The following is an 18,461-nucleotide window of genomic DNA, read 5'->3' as shown; positions in this document are numbered from 1 at the left end:
GGGACCTTGATGACTGACTGAAAATTGTTTGATTGAAAAGTGAACCATTTAGACTCTGGGGAGTGGGCCACAGAGCAGCTGTCACTGGCCAGGGGAAGGGAATACCTCTGTCGCTCCAAGGATCTGGCCCCAGGTGTCTGCACTGAATGGCTTTCCAGGAACCCCAGCAGGCCCTCCCACGATTGCATTTTCTGGTTTGACTGCAAGGGCTTTCCATATGGAACACGGAAATATCTGCAATACTTTTTGTGCAAATGTGATTAGCGCAGCATTCTGCAGTTTTCCCAAGGAAAGCACACCCTACCTACCTAACCTGGGGAGCCACTCGGATTTTCCACTGGGATAGGATCCGCCCGGGTGAGGCTAACAGTGATTTCTGACATGACCAAAGCCACTTAAATTTTCTACCATTCAAGTCACCACCTTGCCTTGTGTGGCCAGAACCTGTTGGAGCAGTGCATGTCATGACCTGTGTTTCTCCTTATGTTCCTGTCTATTATCAAAAAAACCAAGACCATGACATAATGGCGATACCTGCAGAGTGCTGGCTGCGTCTCCTCCCTGCCTGGGAAAGCCCTCTTCTAGACAGGATATGACATGCTGGTCTGGGAGATCTTGGATTGAATTTTTTTTTTCTGCCACCACTGAGGATAAAATGCAGATAGGTGTGTCCATTCAGAGAGGATGACTATTATTTCCAATTTTTTAATAGTTTCTTCCCCCACAAAAGGTACCCCTGCTGACAGCCCATTCCAGTGAAGCCTCGTACAGGTGATTTAAGCACACAATCAAGTTTTAGCACAACATGGAAAGATATGGGGACCCAAAGGACGTGGGCTCTGTGTCACACAACCCCAGGAAGCACTGTTCACACTCGGGCTATTCAGCCAGTAACCTAGAGTCGGCTGTCTCCTGTCATATCTTAGTCTCTCGGCACAAATGTGAAATCTCTAACTTTAGGTTCCTAGCTGCCTCTGTCACCTTAGTCTGCAGTCCCTTCTTTTAGGCTGTGACCTGGGGGTTGAATTCCTTGTGGTCAATAATAATGCCTTACTTTCATTTATAGTTAACCAAACATTTTCAAGTACTTTGTATCACATGAAACTCAATACTCTTGGGAAGGGTTTAGGCAATCATTATTGTCCTGTTTTACAAATGAGGAAACTGAGGAGCAGAGAGGTCACTGAATTGCCACGGGTAACCCAACTAGGAAAAAGCCGAGGTCCTGACTCCTAGTTTATTATTTATTCCATCAGAACAAATGAGCATAGGATCTAAACAGAATTGACTTGATGGTGCTATTTCTGGCTCTCTGACCTTATTTTGGGAACCCCGGGAAGACTCACGTGCGCTCATGAATAAGCCCTTCCAGCTGCCACGTGACATCCTCCGTCCTCCTCCTCTCCTAGTCTGGTCCCCATCGGTCCCCTGATGCTCTGCTGCTGGTGCCTGCGGTGAACACTGAGCCAGCTGCTCCTCAGGGCTGGAGCTGCCATTTTGGATCTGGTCCATCCTTACATAGTGAGAAGAGGAAGGGGGAGAAGCCAAGGAGCAATCCAACAGCCCCTGCTGTTGTCCTAGAGCAAGTGAAGCTGCCACTGGAGGATGAGAGGTGCTGAGACAAGTTTGTGTGTCTGACTCTTTAGCATGGATGTTTTTCCAATAGTGCCTTCTTCCACAACACTCCTTGGCCCTTCATGCAAATAGTCTCCTGGCAGCCTGTCTCTAATCCTCCAGATATGCCTAAATGCGTCTGAATTTCAGTCAGAGCTGGATTAATAAGATCCAGCCAAGCAACTGCCCAGGGTAACAGAACACCACTATTATAAATCGGAACAATTGCCAGTTAATTTAGATTGCCCCTGAAGTCAATTGACTTCATGTGAAGTCATGTTTTGGGTCTCTCTCCTCAAAACACACAGCACCCTTGAGTGGTAAATTTAAAAACACTCTACCAGATTGACCCACCTCTGTGGATTGCGTACAGATGTGCCACATACAAGTGCTTGATGCAACCATACCTAAAGCCAGAGTCGCAATGAGATGAATTCTGAACCTCAGTACTGTGCTACTTACTGAGATTAAGAAATCTAATTCCTTTTATCTAAATTGTAAACCCTTTCATATTCCCATCATGAAGCTGTCCTTTTAGAAAATTGAAAAGAAAATGGCAGTGAGAACAAGAACATCAGAAAAGAGGAAAACAGCTTGCCAAGATTTTTTGGTACCCAGACTCAGTTTGGGCCAGTAGGTGTAAATTAAGAAGAGAATCTGTTTCTATAGGCAATTTTTTTTTTATTAATAGAAGATCAGTTTACCCCTAGAATCCCTAAATAAGTGTTAAACAAATATTTCAAAAATATCAGTTTGAAGGGACACCAACTCATTCACATGCAAGGTGCTCACAGTTTTGGTCAAACCCTGCTCCCAGGGGCCAAGTCAGCTCAAGCTCCTCCAACCTCACTTGGCCTTTGATTTGCTCTCCTGTGAAATGAAGGGATTAAAGTAGAAGCTTAACAAATGTTCGTTAAAGGTACTCATACCTTTAAAATCGTGAGTCTTCGAAGTTCTTCCTTGAAAGACGTAGACAGCTGAAATGCAGAAATCTTTACTATGCAAGGGCTTTTGCCATGTCAGTTTTGCCGTGGTAATAAGATTTGATCTGAGGAAGTAGTCACCGTTCCATTTTGCTGAACGGAGCCTCACGTGGGCAGGCTGGAATCCTCTCTATTACAGCTCATTTTCTTCTACTTCTAACTCAGCTACTGTTTTGGAGGAAAGTTGTGGGTGAGGCTAGAGACAGATTGAGTGATCAGAAGGGCTGGTTCTAGAGGCTACCAATTAGAGTCTCCTAAGGGGGTGGTCAGGCCCCATAAAAGTGTGTGGGAACACAACATTCAAATACATGCCCACTATCTAACGATATTCTAAGCCCAGGCTTCTCAAACTGGATTGTGCACCCAGATGGTCTGGGGATCCTATACAAATGCAGATTCTGATGAAATAGATCTGGGGTGGGGTCTGAGAGTCTGAATTGCTAACAAGCTTTCAAGGAATGTTAATGCAACTGGTCTTCAGATCACAATTTGAGTAGCAAGACTGTATCTCATGTTCTCCACCTAACACATAAATACAGCTTTTCTTGCATTAGGGTCTAGGAACAGGGGTGAATTAGAGTCTAGAAGAAGAGATAAATATACAGGCAGTGATTGCATTGTGATGTTATAGGTGTTAATAAAGGTATAGAGAGAGTGTATGAGTAAGGGGAAGGCAGGGACTGAGTAGACGGACCGAGACTTAAAAAGAAAGAATAAAAGAAAAAGTCCGGCAGAAATAGGCGGATTTCTATCAATGGATTCCTTTGACAGGGTCTAGGAAGGAAGTGAGGCTAATTTGGCAAGACTGTATTTGGCAACTTAGGGGTGACCTTTCTGGGAGCCAGGAATACTTTTTTTACTCTCCTTTGTGTTCTGTGTAGTATAACATTGGCATATAATTTCCCCACAATTGCTTGTTGACTGAATGAGTTACTAAATTACTTAATACACTTCATTTTCTTTTTGTTGTAAAATATACATAAGTTTACCATCTCAACCATTTCTCAGTCCTTTTAGGTGGAAAATTCAGTAGCATAAAGCACATGCACATTGTTGTGTAATCAGCAGCAATATTCAGCTCCAGAAAGTTCTCACCATCCCAACAGACACTCCATACTTACTAACAACTCTCCAGTCCCCACTTGCCCCACAATCACCATTCTTTTCTCTGTCTCTATCAGTTTGACTGTTCTAGGTTCCTCATATAAGCAGATGTTAAGATATTCATCCTTTTGTGACTGTCTTATTTTACTGAGCATAATATCTTCAAGGTCCATCCATGTTGTAGCCTGTGTCAGAATTTCCCTCCTTTTTAAGGCAGAATTGTATTCCATTGTCTGTATATACCACATTTTGTTTATCCATCCACCTGTCAATGGACAGGTGGGTTGTTTCCGCCTTTTTCGCTGTTGTGAATAATGCTACCGTGGATGCAAGTGTACAAACATCTCTACAAGTCCCTGCTTTCAATTTGGGGGTATATATCCAGAGGTGGAACTGCTGGATGATATGGTAATTTTTAATTTTTAATTTTAATTTTTAATTTTTTGAGGAAACTCCCTGCCATTTTATTTAATTAAAATTTTTTAAAAAGTTAATTAAGTGATACAGGAGATAATCAATGTAAGCAACTAGGTTCTCCCTGCTAGGAGAAAGGGGGCGTGACCTTCAAATCTGGTGATTTATAAAATGGGTTATCTTGCTAAACCTCCCCTAAGGATGCCATGAAGGTGGGGCTGGAAGGCAGACTGCACATCACGTAGTTTTACCTAGGCTGGATGGACCACTTGGCAAGGGAACTGTCAGGCCTTGGCTCTCCCTGATGTGCCAGCCCAGGCCTTCCAGCCAGTCTCTCTGCCCACCCTGCCACTGCAGAGAAGAGAGGGGCGTCCCTGGTCAGTGCTGCATGGCTCTCTCCCACCAGAGAGCCCAGAAAGGGTCCTCATGCCAAAGGCAGGCCGCTTTCTGCAACTGGTGACACCAGCAGTAACATTTTCCAAGGAGCTGATCTAACTTCGAGACAGCCAGCCAAACCTCGGGAGCACAGGCTGCCCCAGAGCAGAGTGCTCTGAGGGTGTGGTCAAGGCTAATGCCTGAGAGGGGCTGGTCCAGCAGCTGGAGGCCATTAAAATGTGGCAGGGCTCCCTTCTTTGTTCTCAGGATCAATTTAAAGTGCTACCAGCCTCCCCGGCAGGGAGTTAAATTCCAGGACAGAGACTATCCAGACCAAAGACTATCCAGACCAAATCCTGACCCTCAAACACAGGATGTCATTTTTAAAAAGCTATTTATTGAAATAGCAGACTTTAAAAAAAAAATCATCCATCATCTCATCCTCCCCCACCAGCAAATTCGGTGTTTTCATTTTTCCATGTTCTCCTCCATAGCTAATGCAATTTTTATTGCTCTTTTTACTCAATCAGTCATGCCTAGATGTCTCTTGTCTCCTCCTCACTTCTGAAGGCAGTTCTACCCAAATTATTGTCAACTTCAGGTTTCTGGGATTGGTGGGGAGAAGGGTGAGGGCCTTCCTTCTCTCTTGTCTCGTAACCCCCCGCTCCCCCTCCGCCACACACACACACACACACACACACACCCCTTCTTCCTGCCTCCCTCTAGGTGCCCTCCTATCTGTGGGTGACGTGCTTTCACTGACTGGCTGACTCACTCCCCTTCGTTGCCCAGCTTCTTTGGGAAGTTAGTGAGGAACAGAAACGTAGTTTTGTAGCCTCATGCCCAGTCGTGTCTTAAGTCTGCCTAGAATCAGTCATTACAGAAGGCGGTACCGTGGACACACTGGAGCCCAGCGCAGGGCTTGCTGCCCTGCTTCATTATTGCCCATCCTCTGGTTCTGCTCCTGGGTTTCTCTTCCCCGCCCCGCCCCACCCCAGCATCTCATCTCTCCCTCTCTGTCTCTGTCTCTCTTGCTCGCTCGCTCTATCATCTCTCTCCCTCTCTCCCTTGCTCTCTGCTGATAACAGCTCTTAGAAACTTCACTTACACTGAGTGACTAAGGGAAGAGTTTCCTAAAGGATTTACAGTGTCTGTATACCGCCCATAGCAGGACCATGACGCGGGACTCCCGGGATTTCCCACAACTGCTGTTTCTCACCCCACCGTGTCCCTGACTGGGACCTGAAAACTTCTTTCAGCTCAGGTGGCCCTGATGCGACCCCTTGGCTGTTTGTTTCAACCCTGCTGCACATCCGGATGTCTTGCTTCTGGGGACCTAACTCCAATTCCCAGGTGCTCGCTGGCATCACGTATTCTTTCTTAGGACTAGGCCAACCGTTCTGACTTAACAGAAAGTACTCAAACCTTTATCCTCAGAAACGGGCAGGCAGGGGAAGTGAGGACCCAGGACTCAGATTAGAACTTTCTCTCCCCTGACTGGGCTAACTTTCGGGTGTTCTGGATCCCCAACTTGAAAGGTACTTTTTTGTTGTTGATCGGTTTTGCCCTTTTAAATAAAAAGAACTGTGGTCTAGATTAAGTTAAGGGACTTGAAAGCCAATGTTAGAAAGACTAAATAACAGTGTTAACTTTGAAGTCAGAGGGTCCTGTGACTGGATCCTGGCAGTGCCTTAGATTAAACTCTGTAAGCTTGAAAACTGTGCTGTTCTCTCAGCCTCAATTTCTGAATCTATAAAATGGGCTTTATACTAACCACCTGCTGGGTTGGCTATGACATTAAGTGAGGTAATATATATAAAACTTTCAGCATACTACCTAGATAACACAAAGTGCTCTACAATTGTAATTTTAAGATTACTTACTAACAATTAACTGAATGTTTACTAATAGTACACTAATTTGTATTAATTAGGATACTTTTGACATCAAATAACAAAAACCCCAACTAGTTTAAAAATTAAGAAAAAACATTTTTTTTTTCAAATAGCAGTGTCTCCAAGATGGGGGGCTCCAGAATTGATTAATTCAGTGGATTCTCAGTGTCACCAAGGACCCAGGTAATTTCCACCTTTGTCTCCTTCCATTCTTGTCATATTGGCTTTGCAGCAAGCCAGCTTTTTTCATGTCTATAACTTGGCTCACACAACCATCATCACAACCAAGCACAGAGCATCCAAGAGAGAAGTTACCATGTGTGTATGTTGGGTTTTTTTCTTTATAAGAAAAAAGAGGCTTTTCCATTTCTGGCCATGAAGCTGTAGCTGATACTGGAATTGCTTTCTACCATAAACAACTATAAAACTGAATAAAATGTATGAAAAAACTGTTTTCCATCATTGTATACAAGCGGCACAAAGCAATCCCCAAGAGAAGTGCAAAAAATTAGATGAGCCCCACAGTTGCCTTGGCTATCGTCCTGCAAACATTTCTGGATCACAGAGCTGGAGAGGGACCCAAGCAAAGCATGCAGCCTCTCTGAGTGTGGGAGACATGACCAGAGTTTGGGGATGCTGAGTTTGGAGTTGGGGGCAGACTGCTAGAGAGACAAAAGGTACTTAGAGGAAGAACCCCCAGCAATCTGCTTAAGGGGAAGCTTTGAGTCTTTGGTTGATAATTAAGCTGCATAAACTCAGAGTAAAACTATATAAGGCTGGGCAATAAAACAACTCTCAAAGCTGCATGATTCCCAGTGTTCACACAGGTGCATTCCAGCCAGATAGACTGAAGAGTCTTTTCTGGGTACCTGAGCATTTAGTGGAGATTCCAGAAGGGTTGTTCCTTAACAAGAAGGCTATTAGTAAGACTAAACTAACCCTAGAGCAAAGGCTACCTGCCTTAACAAAGGTTAAAAATGTCTTCAAAAGAATCAAGCTGTTTTTTTAAAAAATGTGTATATTTATGTATGTGCATATATATTTATTTGTGTACATATGCATGTCTCCTGCAATATTTAGGACACACTTGTGCTTAAAAATTTAGGACATATTTGTGCTTAAAAATTGTTCATTGTTTGTCTGGGGTTCAAGATTAACTAGGTGTTCTGTGTTATTTGCTAAATCTGGCAACTCTAGATAAATGTACAGGCATACATCAGACATATTTCAGTTTAAGTTCTAAATCACTAAAATAAAACAAATATCACAATAAAGCAAGTCATATGAATTTTTGGTTTCCCAGGATATATAAAAGCTATATTTATATTATGCTGTAGTCTATTAAGTGTGTAATAACATCATGTCTGATAAAACAATATACGTACCTTAATTTTAAAATACTTCACTGCTAAAAAGTGCTATTATCTGAGTCTTCAGCGAGTTGCAATATTTTTACAGTAGTAACATCAAAGATCACTGATCACAGATCACCACAGCAAATATAAAAATAGTGAAAAAGTTTGAAATATTGTGAGAATTGCCAAAACGTGATACAGAGATATGAAGTGAGCAAATCCTATTGGAAAAATGGTGCTGATAGACCTGGTCGAGGCAGAATTGCCACAACCTTCAATTTGTAAAAAATGCAGTATCTGTGGAGGACAATAAATTGAGGTACAATATGGCCAAGTATGCCTGGGCTGTGGTTATGGAAGATACTAACATCAAGGGAAGCTGGATCAAGGAGATGCAGGAACTGTGTGCTACCTTTGCAATTCTTGTGTTAATCTAAAACTATTTCAAAATACAAGGCTAAAAAAGTAACTATAAAAGATTTTTAATAACATGAGAAAATATTGCTGTATTTAAAAATCAGGAAACAGAGTTTTGTATTTATTATCATATTTATGTATTTTTAAATGAAATTTATTCTTAAAGATTAAAAAACATTGAAAGGAAATATGTAAGTATTAACAGTGGTTATTGCTGGATGAGTATATTCTGCATTGCTTTATCTTCTTTTTTATACTTTTTAGACTTACCACTTTTATATAATAAGCACACATTACTTCTAAGAATAAAAAATTTTTAAACATAGTTAAAAAAATCAAGTTTATCTGTATGCAACTACAAAGCCTGTCACTCTTTAAAGGAAGTGACAAAATCCAGATACTCAACAATATAATGCTCACAATACCTAGCATCCAATTGCTACTGAACATGCAAAGAAGTAGAGAAATGTGACTCTTAATCAGAAGAAAAGCCAGCCAGTAGAAACAGATTAAAAGTGACACCATGGTGGAATTTTCAAAAAAGAAATTTAAACAGCTATTATAAATATGTCCAAGAATTCAAGATAAAACATAAAGATAATGAAGACATAAATGGAAACCACAAAAATAATGAAAAGAAATTGCTAGAGTGGAAAATACAATTCTGAAATGAAAAATTTGCTGGATGGGCTTACTAGCATAATCAATACTGCAAAATAAAAGATCAATGAACTTGAAGACGTAGCAATAAAAGCTATCCAAATCGAAACAAAGACAGAAAAACATTTTTCAAACAATGGGCAGAGCCACAGTGACCTATGGAATCATATCAAGTGACAAACATTCATATAATCAGAGTTCAGAAAGACAAAAAGGGTAGTAAGTGCAAAAATTCTATTTGAAAAAATAGAGGCCAAATTTTCTCAAAATTTGATGAAAACTATAAACCACAGATCTTAAAATTTTACTAAGCCCAAGAGAGGTTAAATACAAAGAAAATTATGACATACACATCATAATAAAATTACTGGAAACCAATGATAAAGAGGAAATCTTAAAAGTAGCCACAGAAAGAGATACAGTGTATAAAGGAAAACAAAGATGAGACTGACAAGGCTGACTTCTTGTCAAAAACACTGCAAGCCAGAGGATAGTGAATGACATCTTTAAAGTGCTGAAAGCAAAGGGAATTTTACAATCTAGAATTCTATCCAGGGGAAATAGTATCCTTCAAAAAATGAAGACAAAATAAAGACTTTTTTAGGCAAACAAAAGCTGGAGAATTTATCACCTGAAGAAGTACACTTATAAGAAATATTAAGGAATTTTCTCAAGTGGAAAGAAAACACTATAGATAGAAATTGAGAACCACACAACGAAATGAAGAGCTCTGGAAATGTAAGTATGTAGATTAATACAAGACATTTTTCCTTATTTTGAAATTACTTTACAAGGTAATTGACTGTCTAAAGAAAAAAATAACAATAATGTAGTCCGAGATTTATAACATAGGTAGAAGAAAATTAATGCAAACAATAGCACAAGGGAGGAGAAAGGGAGAGGGGAAGTGGTATTGTAAGTCTCTTAGAGCTACATGAAGTAGACTGTGACAAGTTAAAGATGCAGGTTGTAAACACAGAAGCCACTTTTAAAAAGAATAGCAGGGAGATATAGCCAAAAGGAGAGATGAAATACTAAAAAACAAAATAAAACTAAATACAAATAAAGGCAGAAAAAGAAAAAAACCAAATGAAACAAATATGAAGCAAACAGCAGGATCATAAAGTTAAAATCAGTCATATTGAAGTTGCATGAAATGTAAATGTTCCAAATAATCCAGTTACAAGGCAGAGATCGTCAGAATGGATAAGAAAGCAAACCAATTAGATACTGTCTGCTAAAATTGCACTGAAAGTATAAAGTCACAGATTGGGAAAGGTTAAAGGATAAAAAAAGATATACCATGCAAACATGAATCTGGAAAAAAAAATCTGCAAAACAGGTATCTGATAAAGAATTTGCTTTCAAAACATATAGTAAGCTCCTATAAGTTACTCAAGAAGAGAAACAACTCAATTAAAAATGGGCAAACTATTTGAGTAGACACTTCACCAAAGAATATAGTCAGATGGCAAATAAACACATGAAAAGATATGCCACAGAATTAGTCACTAGAGAAATGCAAATTAAAACTACCTTAAGATTCTACTACAGACCCACTAGGATAGCTTAAAATAAAAATGTCTGACAAAAAAAAAAATGTTTTACAATACCAAGTGTTGACAAGAGTGTGGAGGAACTGAAACTCTCTGATGTTTCAGGTATAAATGCCAAATAACATATTCCAAAATATTACTTGGAAAACAGTTGGACAGTGCTTTATAAATTTAAATATAGACCTAACATATGATCCAATATTACCACTCCCAGGTATTTTCCCAAGAGAAGAGGAGTATGTCCACACAGATACTTGCTGGCAAATGTTCATAGTACCCTAATTCATAACAGACAAAAACTGAAAAGAAGGCAAGTGTGCACCAACTGATGAATGGATAACAAATTATGTTATATCTGTATAATGGAATATTGCTCAGTGATAAAAAAGGATGAATGGCTGATACATACAATGATGGATGAATATCAAAAGCATTACACGATGTGAAAGAATCCAGATATACAAGAGTATAACTGTATGACTCAATTTATGTGACATTTGAGAAAAGACAAAGCTATAATGATAGAAAGCAGACCAGTGATAGCCAGGGAGAGAGTGCAGAGGGAGGGGACTGATTACAAAGGGGCATAGGGCACTTTTTTGGAAGATAGAAATATTCTTTATTATGATTGTGGTGGTTGTAATTATATGACTGTCTAGATTTGTAAAAGCTCACCAAACTGTATATTCAAAATTGGTGAATTTTATTTATTTATATGCAAATGATACCTCAATAAAACTTTAAAGTAATAATACCAAAAATGACGAAAAAAATAATACAAAGAAAATGAAAACAAGGAAAAAAACAGTAATCGCAAGAAAGCTAGAGTAGTTCTATTAATATAAGAAAAAGACTTTTCTAAGAACCCCTCCCAGGAGACCTCCCTTCCCATCTCATTGGCTAGAATTTGCTCACATGTTCATGCTTAAGCCAGTCCTGACAAGGGCATGGTGGTACATGTGAAGATGAGAATTTAGAGCTTCAGAGAGCTGACGTTGTAGAGCACTCAGGAATACACACTGGGCCTGGGGATAGAGCAGCCTCCCCTGAGGTCTGTGGTTCAGCAGAGGTGGGTGGGCTCCTCTGTAGCAGTGACGTTCTGTTAGAGAAGAGGACGGGAGGTGTATTACTCCGGGTAATGGTAGCAGCTGTAACAAGTAAGCCCCCACATTTCAGTGACTTAACACCTTCAAAGCTCATTTCTCCCTAGCCTGACAGGACAATGCAGGTGTTCCTGGCTGCAGCTTTCCTCCACGTAGAGATCCGAAGACTCTTCCTGCTTCCCCACCCTGTGGCTCCAGCAGATGAGAGAAGAGACTATGAAGACGCCACCTAACTACTTCTTAATCTGCTCCCTTTGAAGTTACACGTGGAATTTCTGCTCATGCTCACCCAACACATCTGGATGGAAAGGGAGCCAGAAATACAGTCCCCAGCAGGACAGCAGGTCCCCTGGGATAACTCCACACTGTGGAGGGGGATACACATTTTGGTAGACGCTGGTCGTCTGCCATGGTGGACATGGAGGTGGGGACACTCACTGTAGAGAGACAAACCAACAGCTTTCACCACAGAAATGTGCTGTCCTTTCTCAATTATCCCCAAACAATAGTGTTATTGTTCTCACTTTGCAGACGTGGGAAAAGGACCCAGGGAGGTTAGATAACTTGTGTCAGGTGAGAGAACTTTTACACGTGGCAGAGCCTGAACGTTCACCTAGGCTTTGTGACTCCAATTCACAGCTCTTAACCTGTATCCTCCAGTGGCCCGAAGAAAAATGTCACCACTTCCTTCTGCATCATTTGACTTTTGGAGCTTCTGGCTCCGATGAGTGTCAGAAGGAAAACTTTTAAGAATGGGCCACACAGACGAGGAGCAGGGGTCTGCCTTATACTCACCAAGTTCTTTTTTTGTTATGGTGCCATGGACAGTGGAAACATTGCACCAGCCCCTCTTTTCTAGAGTAATGTTGACCCATGTCTGGGCAAATAAGAAAAGTTTGGTGCGAGTATGTCTGTTCAAATAAATCCTGACTCTCTCATTTGACCGGAATGACTAGTTCTCATGACTCACATGACAACCCCCACTTCCCCCCTCCCCACAAAATAAAGTGTTTCACTAGGTTTCTTTCTGTTTTTTTGTTTTTAATACTAGCATGCATGCAGTGACAAGTGGTAAATTCTTATTTGGTTTTCATCACAATCTTTGACCATCCCTGGTGTACTCTGTGTCATACATGCACCTTAGATGACAGTAGAATGATGGTCTATAGAGGCAGGAGGGGAGCATGGGCAAGGGGGAGGGCTGGCAGAAATCTTGTCCAGTTATTAAGATGGTAGTACCATCCATACCTCATTTTTTTGGTTAAAAACAAAAACATCATTCTCCCCATACCTGCCACTGTCAGATGAACAGGGTGGAGGGAAGAAAATGCTCAATGGGGTCCTTCTGATTCAAAGTCCTTGGTATGTTACCTGAAAATGTGTTTACAGAGGGTGAATTTCTCCTCCTAGAAGAGAAAGCCTCATTCAAGCCATTCACCTCTTTAATCAGAGCTCAAGAACTTTCCAGGTTAATTTATTTTATGCCATTTCCTCCTGGAAAGCCAGCACGGAGGTGGTCATACCCTCCGTCTGAAGTGCTAATAACTCACATTCTAACTCCAGTCGGCTCCCCTGACTGCATTTGGCATACTCTGTGAAATCATTTTAATATTCCATATGCACCTTAATCTACTGTGTAATCTCGGACAAGTTACTTAGGTTCTCTGGGCCTCTGAAGCTTTATCTGTAAAATGAGAGGGTTGGAGTAGATTAGTGTTTTGAATTATTTTTCCCTCAAATAAAACTGTATGTGGCACTCCAGTAGATAAGGAATCACGCTATACCAGCACTTGTTGGAGCTGAAGCATTTACTAGGCAGGTCTACTGTGTGTCGAACACCGTGCTGGGTGCTGGGATACAAAGCTGGGAGCACAGCCTCTGCTCTCCTTCAGCGAAGGGGGTGGATACATAAATGCAGGGTAGTTGTGCAACCATAAGACACATGTCTTAAATGCAGTGCTAGAGATACGCACAGGGCATGGGTAGGGGACAGCAGCCCAGGGAAACTGACAGGACTACAGCTGTAACTGTACAAGATGCCCCGAGTCACATCCCTCAGCCCCTCCCAGGGTTTCCATGCAGCCAAGGGGGCCAGATCAGTGCATGCTGCCAGGGGTCCAGGTGGAGAGACACAGGTGTCCCCTGGGGGACAGTTCTGAGGCACATTGAACACAGATGACCCACAGCGGTGCTCCCTCAAGAACACAGACTTTAACCTCTCTCTCCCTCTCCTGCCCGGACTGGCACCCTGCTGCTCCCTCAGCACTGCTTTCTGAGATCACTTCCTGAATCAGTCACTCACACCCAGGTCAGTGTCTCAGGTTTTGCTGAGCTCACTTCCCGAATCTTGCACTCACACCCAGATTGATGTTTCATGTTTGCCTTCGAGGGAACCTAACCCCAACGGGTGGTCAAGTGAGGAAGTGTGAGAGGCATCTCAGCAGGACAGCTAACTGGACCATCACCTTTGAGCTGTTGCCTGCATAGAATCTGGGCTCAGTTGCTATCCATCTGCCCAGGACACCCTCAGAACACTCCAGCCCTCCAGCCCTCCAGCCCTTGTGTGCTTGGAGAGAGCAAGCTCATTCTAATATTTGCTAACCCTTGCAGACGAATGAACTGTGCACTTTTCTAGGATTAGCGGAGAGGCCGCTACCCGCTGCTCCTGGAAACGACGTCCTTTCTCAGGAGCTCTGGTGACTCTGAAGGGCCACATTGCCCTCTGTCATCGCACCAGTCCTCAAGTTCAAGGGCGGCTGACACAGCCTAATCACTTTCCAGCCTTCCCCTGGAAGTGGAGTTCATTGTGATTATTACCTCATTGTATTTAATCTGCAAGTGAGGAGTTAGAATTTAAATGTCTCTTGAAGGGCAGGAGGTGTGGAATAGAATAGAAATGGTTTCCTGCATTGTGCCACTGCCTGAACAAAATAGAGGAAATGAAAATGAAAAAAAGGTAAAATGCGGGAAGGGGGAATAATAGTGGCAAGGGAGGGAGGAGCTGGAAGTGAGGTGATTCAAAAATTCATGCTCGATACTAACTACTATTTATAAAATAGATAAACAATGAGTTTCTACTGTATAGCACAGGGAACTATATTCAATATCTTGTAGTAAACTATAATGAAAAAGAATATCAAAAAGAATATATATATGTATGAACAAAAGATTGTGCTGTACACCAGAAATTGACACATTGCAAACTGACTATATTTCAATTAAAAAAAATCCTGCTCTAAGTCCTATTCCTATGTGCTAGAGAAAGGCCACAGATTGTTTTTGGTTTTTTGATGGAGAGACTGGGGATTGAACCCAGGACCTTGTGCATACTGAGCACATGCTCTACCACTGAGATAGATAGATAGATAGATAGATAGATAGATAGATAGATAGATAGATACATAGATACATAGATAGATACATAGATACATAGATAGATACATAGATACATAGAGAGATACTCTCAGCCCTAAGGGCACAAATTTGACCATAAGGTTTCTAACCACTACCATAACAGGAAAACTGCCAGTTATAATATTTACAGAGTCCACAAGGTAAAAAGAAACCAGTCGCTAAGGAAAAGCACAATTCTTTGTAGTCCTGAGACCAGAGTAAAATTTCTGCTCAGGTCCTAAGTAGAGAGGCTGTTGCCTGATGTAATGAAGAGCATCTGTAAACCTCTCCTTAGGGCCACTCCTTAGGACATCCCTCAATACCGACTGATGGCATCATGACAAAATGCAATTCAGTAAAAGCAATTTTACGGGGGTGCTGATATGATATAGCCAGATAGCCAGCTCGCTGATGGGCTCCTTAATTCATAATTCAGGGGGAGATCTTAGGGTATCTAAAAGAACGTACAGACTGTATTTACACCAGGGAGTCTTCCATAAATATTGTTCCTCGCTGCTGAGCTTTTAAAAATATTGAGCAGCAGAAAGTTTGAAACCTTCATCCTCATCTGGATGGTGGCGGTTCCAGGTGGCTGCTTAAGCACAAAGCCACCTGTTCTCCCCATCAATCAGCCCACCTGGGGCAGGTCTGACATCTCTTGTGAAATGGCCGGGCCACACCAGCACACCTCAGGGTTTTCACGGGCAGGCCGCCAAGACTCTCCTCAGAAAGTAACTCCGCATTCTTCCTCACTCAGAGACAAATGGGTGATCATGGCCCCACAAGATTTACATCCTAAAGCATGGATACAACAATTTTAGGTCAGATGAAATGTTAAAGAAGGGGCTACAAACTGGCTTCTGCCACACGGAAAGAAAAGCCATTCAAGAGAGGACCCACGAAGTGGCTGACTTGCAAAATGCCACCCCATTCACCTTCCAAGAGAAACAAAGTTGCCAAAATGTACCCCTCCGCTAAGTGACTTTCTGAGGGAGATTATGAGCTACAAAGTGGACAAAAAAGCTGTCTCCCCAAAATTTGGCTTGGTTTTACAATAATTCATCTGAGTCCCCTCCGGTAGAGGGTGGGTAGGTAGCGGGGGTAGTAACCTTAGTTTCCCGGAGGAAAGCTCCGGCATCTGGCGGCAGATGACCTTGCTCCGTTCTCTGACACTGCACGGGCACACAGCAGTCCGGCCCAAAGGGAGGGAAGTTCAAGACAAGGGAGCAGTTCACAGCATTGTGAGTTGCCTATACTTCAATTTTTTTTAAATTTTTTTAAATTAAAAAAGATAAAGTGAATTTAAAAAAAGAAAAAAGAAGAAAAGGGAGAAGCAGGGGCAAACATGTAACTTTGGAAGAGGAAGAAGAAAAGAGAGTTGGCTGGATGTAGGTAAATCACACAGTCTTGAGGTTGGAAAGGTCTTCCTGCAAAGTCAGTTTGTCTAGGGCCCCACCCAATAGAGTAATTCCCCCACAGCCCCCCCTTATAGGTCGGCATGTAACCTTTCCCTGAATGCTTTTTAGAGAGGACAGGATAACACCAAATAACGTAGCTCCCCTCAGAGTACTAACTCTGATAATGACAAATGAGGCCCGTTCTGTCTCTTGGCAATTTTCACCCAGTGACTCAACATAAAACCCAAAGCAAGTCTATTCCTCCTTTGAAACGCAAAGCTTCAACACAATCTGAAGATAACTACTCAGAGCTCCCCATTGGCTTCTCCAAGTCTTCCAGAAGAACTGATTTCCATATAAGGTAACTCCTCTCTGGATGAGGGTTGCCAGACTTAGCAAATAAAAATGTAGGATGTCCAGCTGAATTTGTGTTTCGGATAAACAAAGCGTACTTTTTCAGTGTAAGTGGGCTTCATGTAATATTTGGGACATATTTATACTGAAAATGTAGTCCTTGTTTATCTGAAACTCAAATTCAACTGGGCATCCTATATTTTAGATACTCTGCATGTGTTTTAGTTTGCAAGTATTTTAAAAATCTAGTGCCTAGAAGTTAAGGTAATTTTCCAGTTGAACCCGGAAGCGGAGCTCAAGCGAGATGAGGAAGACTGGTGGGGGGTGATAAGGGGAAAGGAGGAGGACACCCCCTGCCCCCTGCATACCCCAGCCCCCAGCCATGCTTCTGTGTGGAGACCAGGCTAAAGTGCCTTCCTATGAGGGCATAAAGCCCCCTCCCTGGTACACCAGCTTGGGGCCAGGGCACAAATTCAGGCCGGATGGGGCACCTTTGGGTACCATCAGGTCGGCAACCCTGGCTTTATGTAAAGAATCTCCTCCCACATCCTGAAGTCCCCTCTGGCTATTTCAAACTTCCCTGATGTGGCCAGACTTCTTTCTCATAATGGACTGTGCTGTCTCTATTCATTGTTGGAAGTATTTTCAGCCGGGATGATGGAGTATTTGTAGAATACGACACACAATAACTGGTGCCTCTCTTATCTACTTACCTCCCTTTCAATTTCCTTTGCTCTTCTGGCATCAATCTTCTCCCCTTCCTTTGCAGAGTTCCAGGTCTTTTGCTACATTGAACTAGATTATAAACTCCTGTAGGGCAAGGGCCATGCATACTCTTAATAGAGTAACGATGCCTCACTTTTATAGAGAGCTTTTACAGCAAAAGCTTCATCTCCTTCCATCTTCTTGTTTTTATCCTCCAATTCTTTCACCCCGGTGTCTCTACAGGGTGTGCGCTTGGAAGGCCCTTCTAAACTGGCCGAGCTGGACTCAGGGAGAGTTCTGGGCATCTAAGAACATTCTCCACTATCTCCCATTTCAGTCTTTTGGGGCAGAGGTCACAGAGCATAGCCCTCGGCAGGACCATGCTTAACCCATTCCAAACAGATGAGGTCCCTTTCTGCTTTTGAAACTTGTCCGATGGGCATTCCACAACTTCCCTCGAGGCCTCACCAGTATTAAATGACTCTCACTCATCAGGAAATGAAGTCCCCCCCTCCCCTTTTAACTCTTAACTCCATTCTCTAATTCTATGATTAAGTCTTAAAATTTCGTTTTGATTAGCAATCCCGTTTAACTTCAATAGGGGAAACAGACACCTGGGTACCATAGAAGGACAACTGAATGAAAATGATTAGTGGAATGAAATGTTGCTGTTGAACACACTCCTGTGCTGGCCATTATGCTGAAGTAGTGTCAGGGTCATCTGGAGTGTGTGTGTGTGTGTGTGTGTGTGTGTTTGTGCGCACACGCTGGTGGAGGTAGCAAAGCTAACATACCAAATCTAGGGGAATCTTAAGACAATCAGCAAATTCATTCACTGGGATCTTTTAATATTTCCATGTTCACCTTTAAATAATAAGATGATTTTACTGATCTCTGCAGGAAAATCTGTTAGAAGTGAGAGTGTGGGACCCTCATGGGGTTTTTAGGAGGCAGCACCTGCAGACAGATCCGTGTAATCAAGAGACAATAATGGCTGGCTGCTGTGACCAGAGCCTCTGGGGGTCACTGATTGGCCAAAGAAACTTGCAGAGGGACTTACCTCCTTGGGGATAGGTGTGGGTCAGAGGTGCTGGAGAGTGAGCCTTCCTGCCCCAGGCAAGGATATAGACCGAGCA

Source organism: Camelus ferus, chromosome 9 (genome assembly GCF_009834535.1).
Source record: "Camelus ferus isolate YT-003-E chromosome 9, BCGSAC_Cfer_1.0, whole genome shotgun sequence".
NCBI classification, from domain to species: Eukaryota; Metazoa; Chordata; class Mammalia; order Artiodactyla; family Camelidae; genus Camelus; species Camelus ferus.
Note: the sequence above shows the minus strand (reverse complement) of the source record.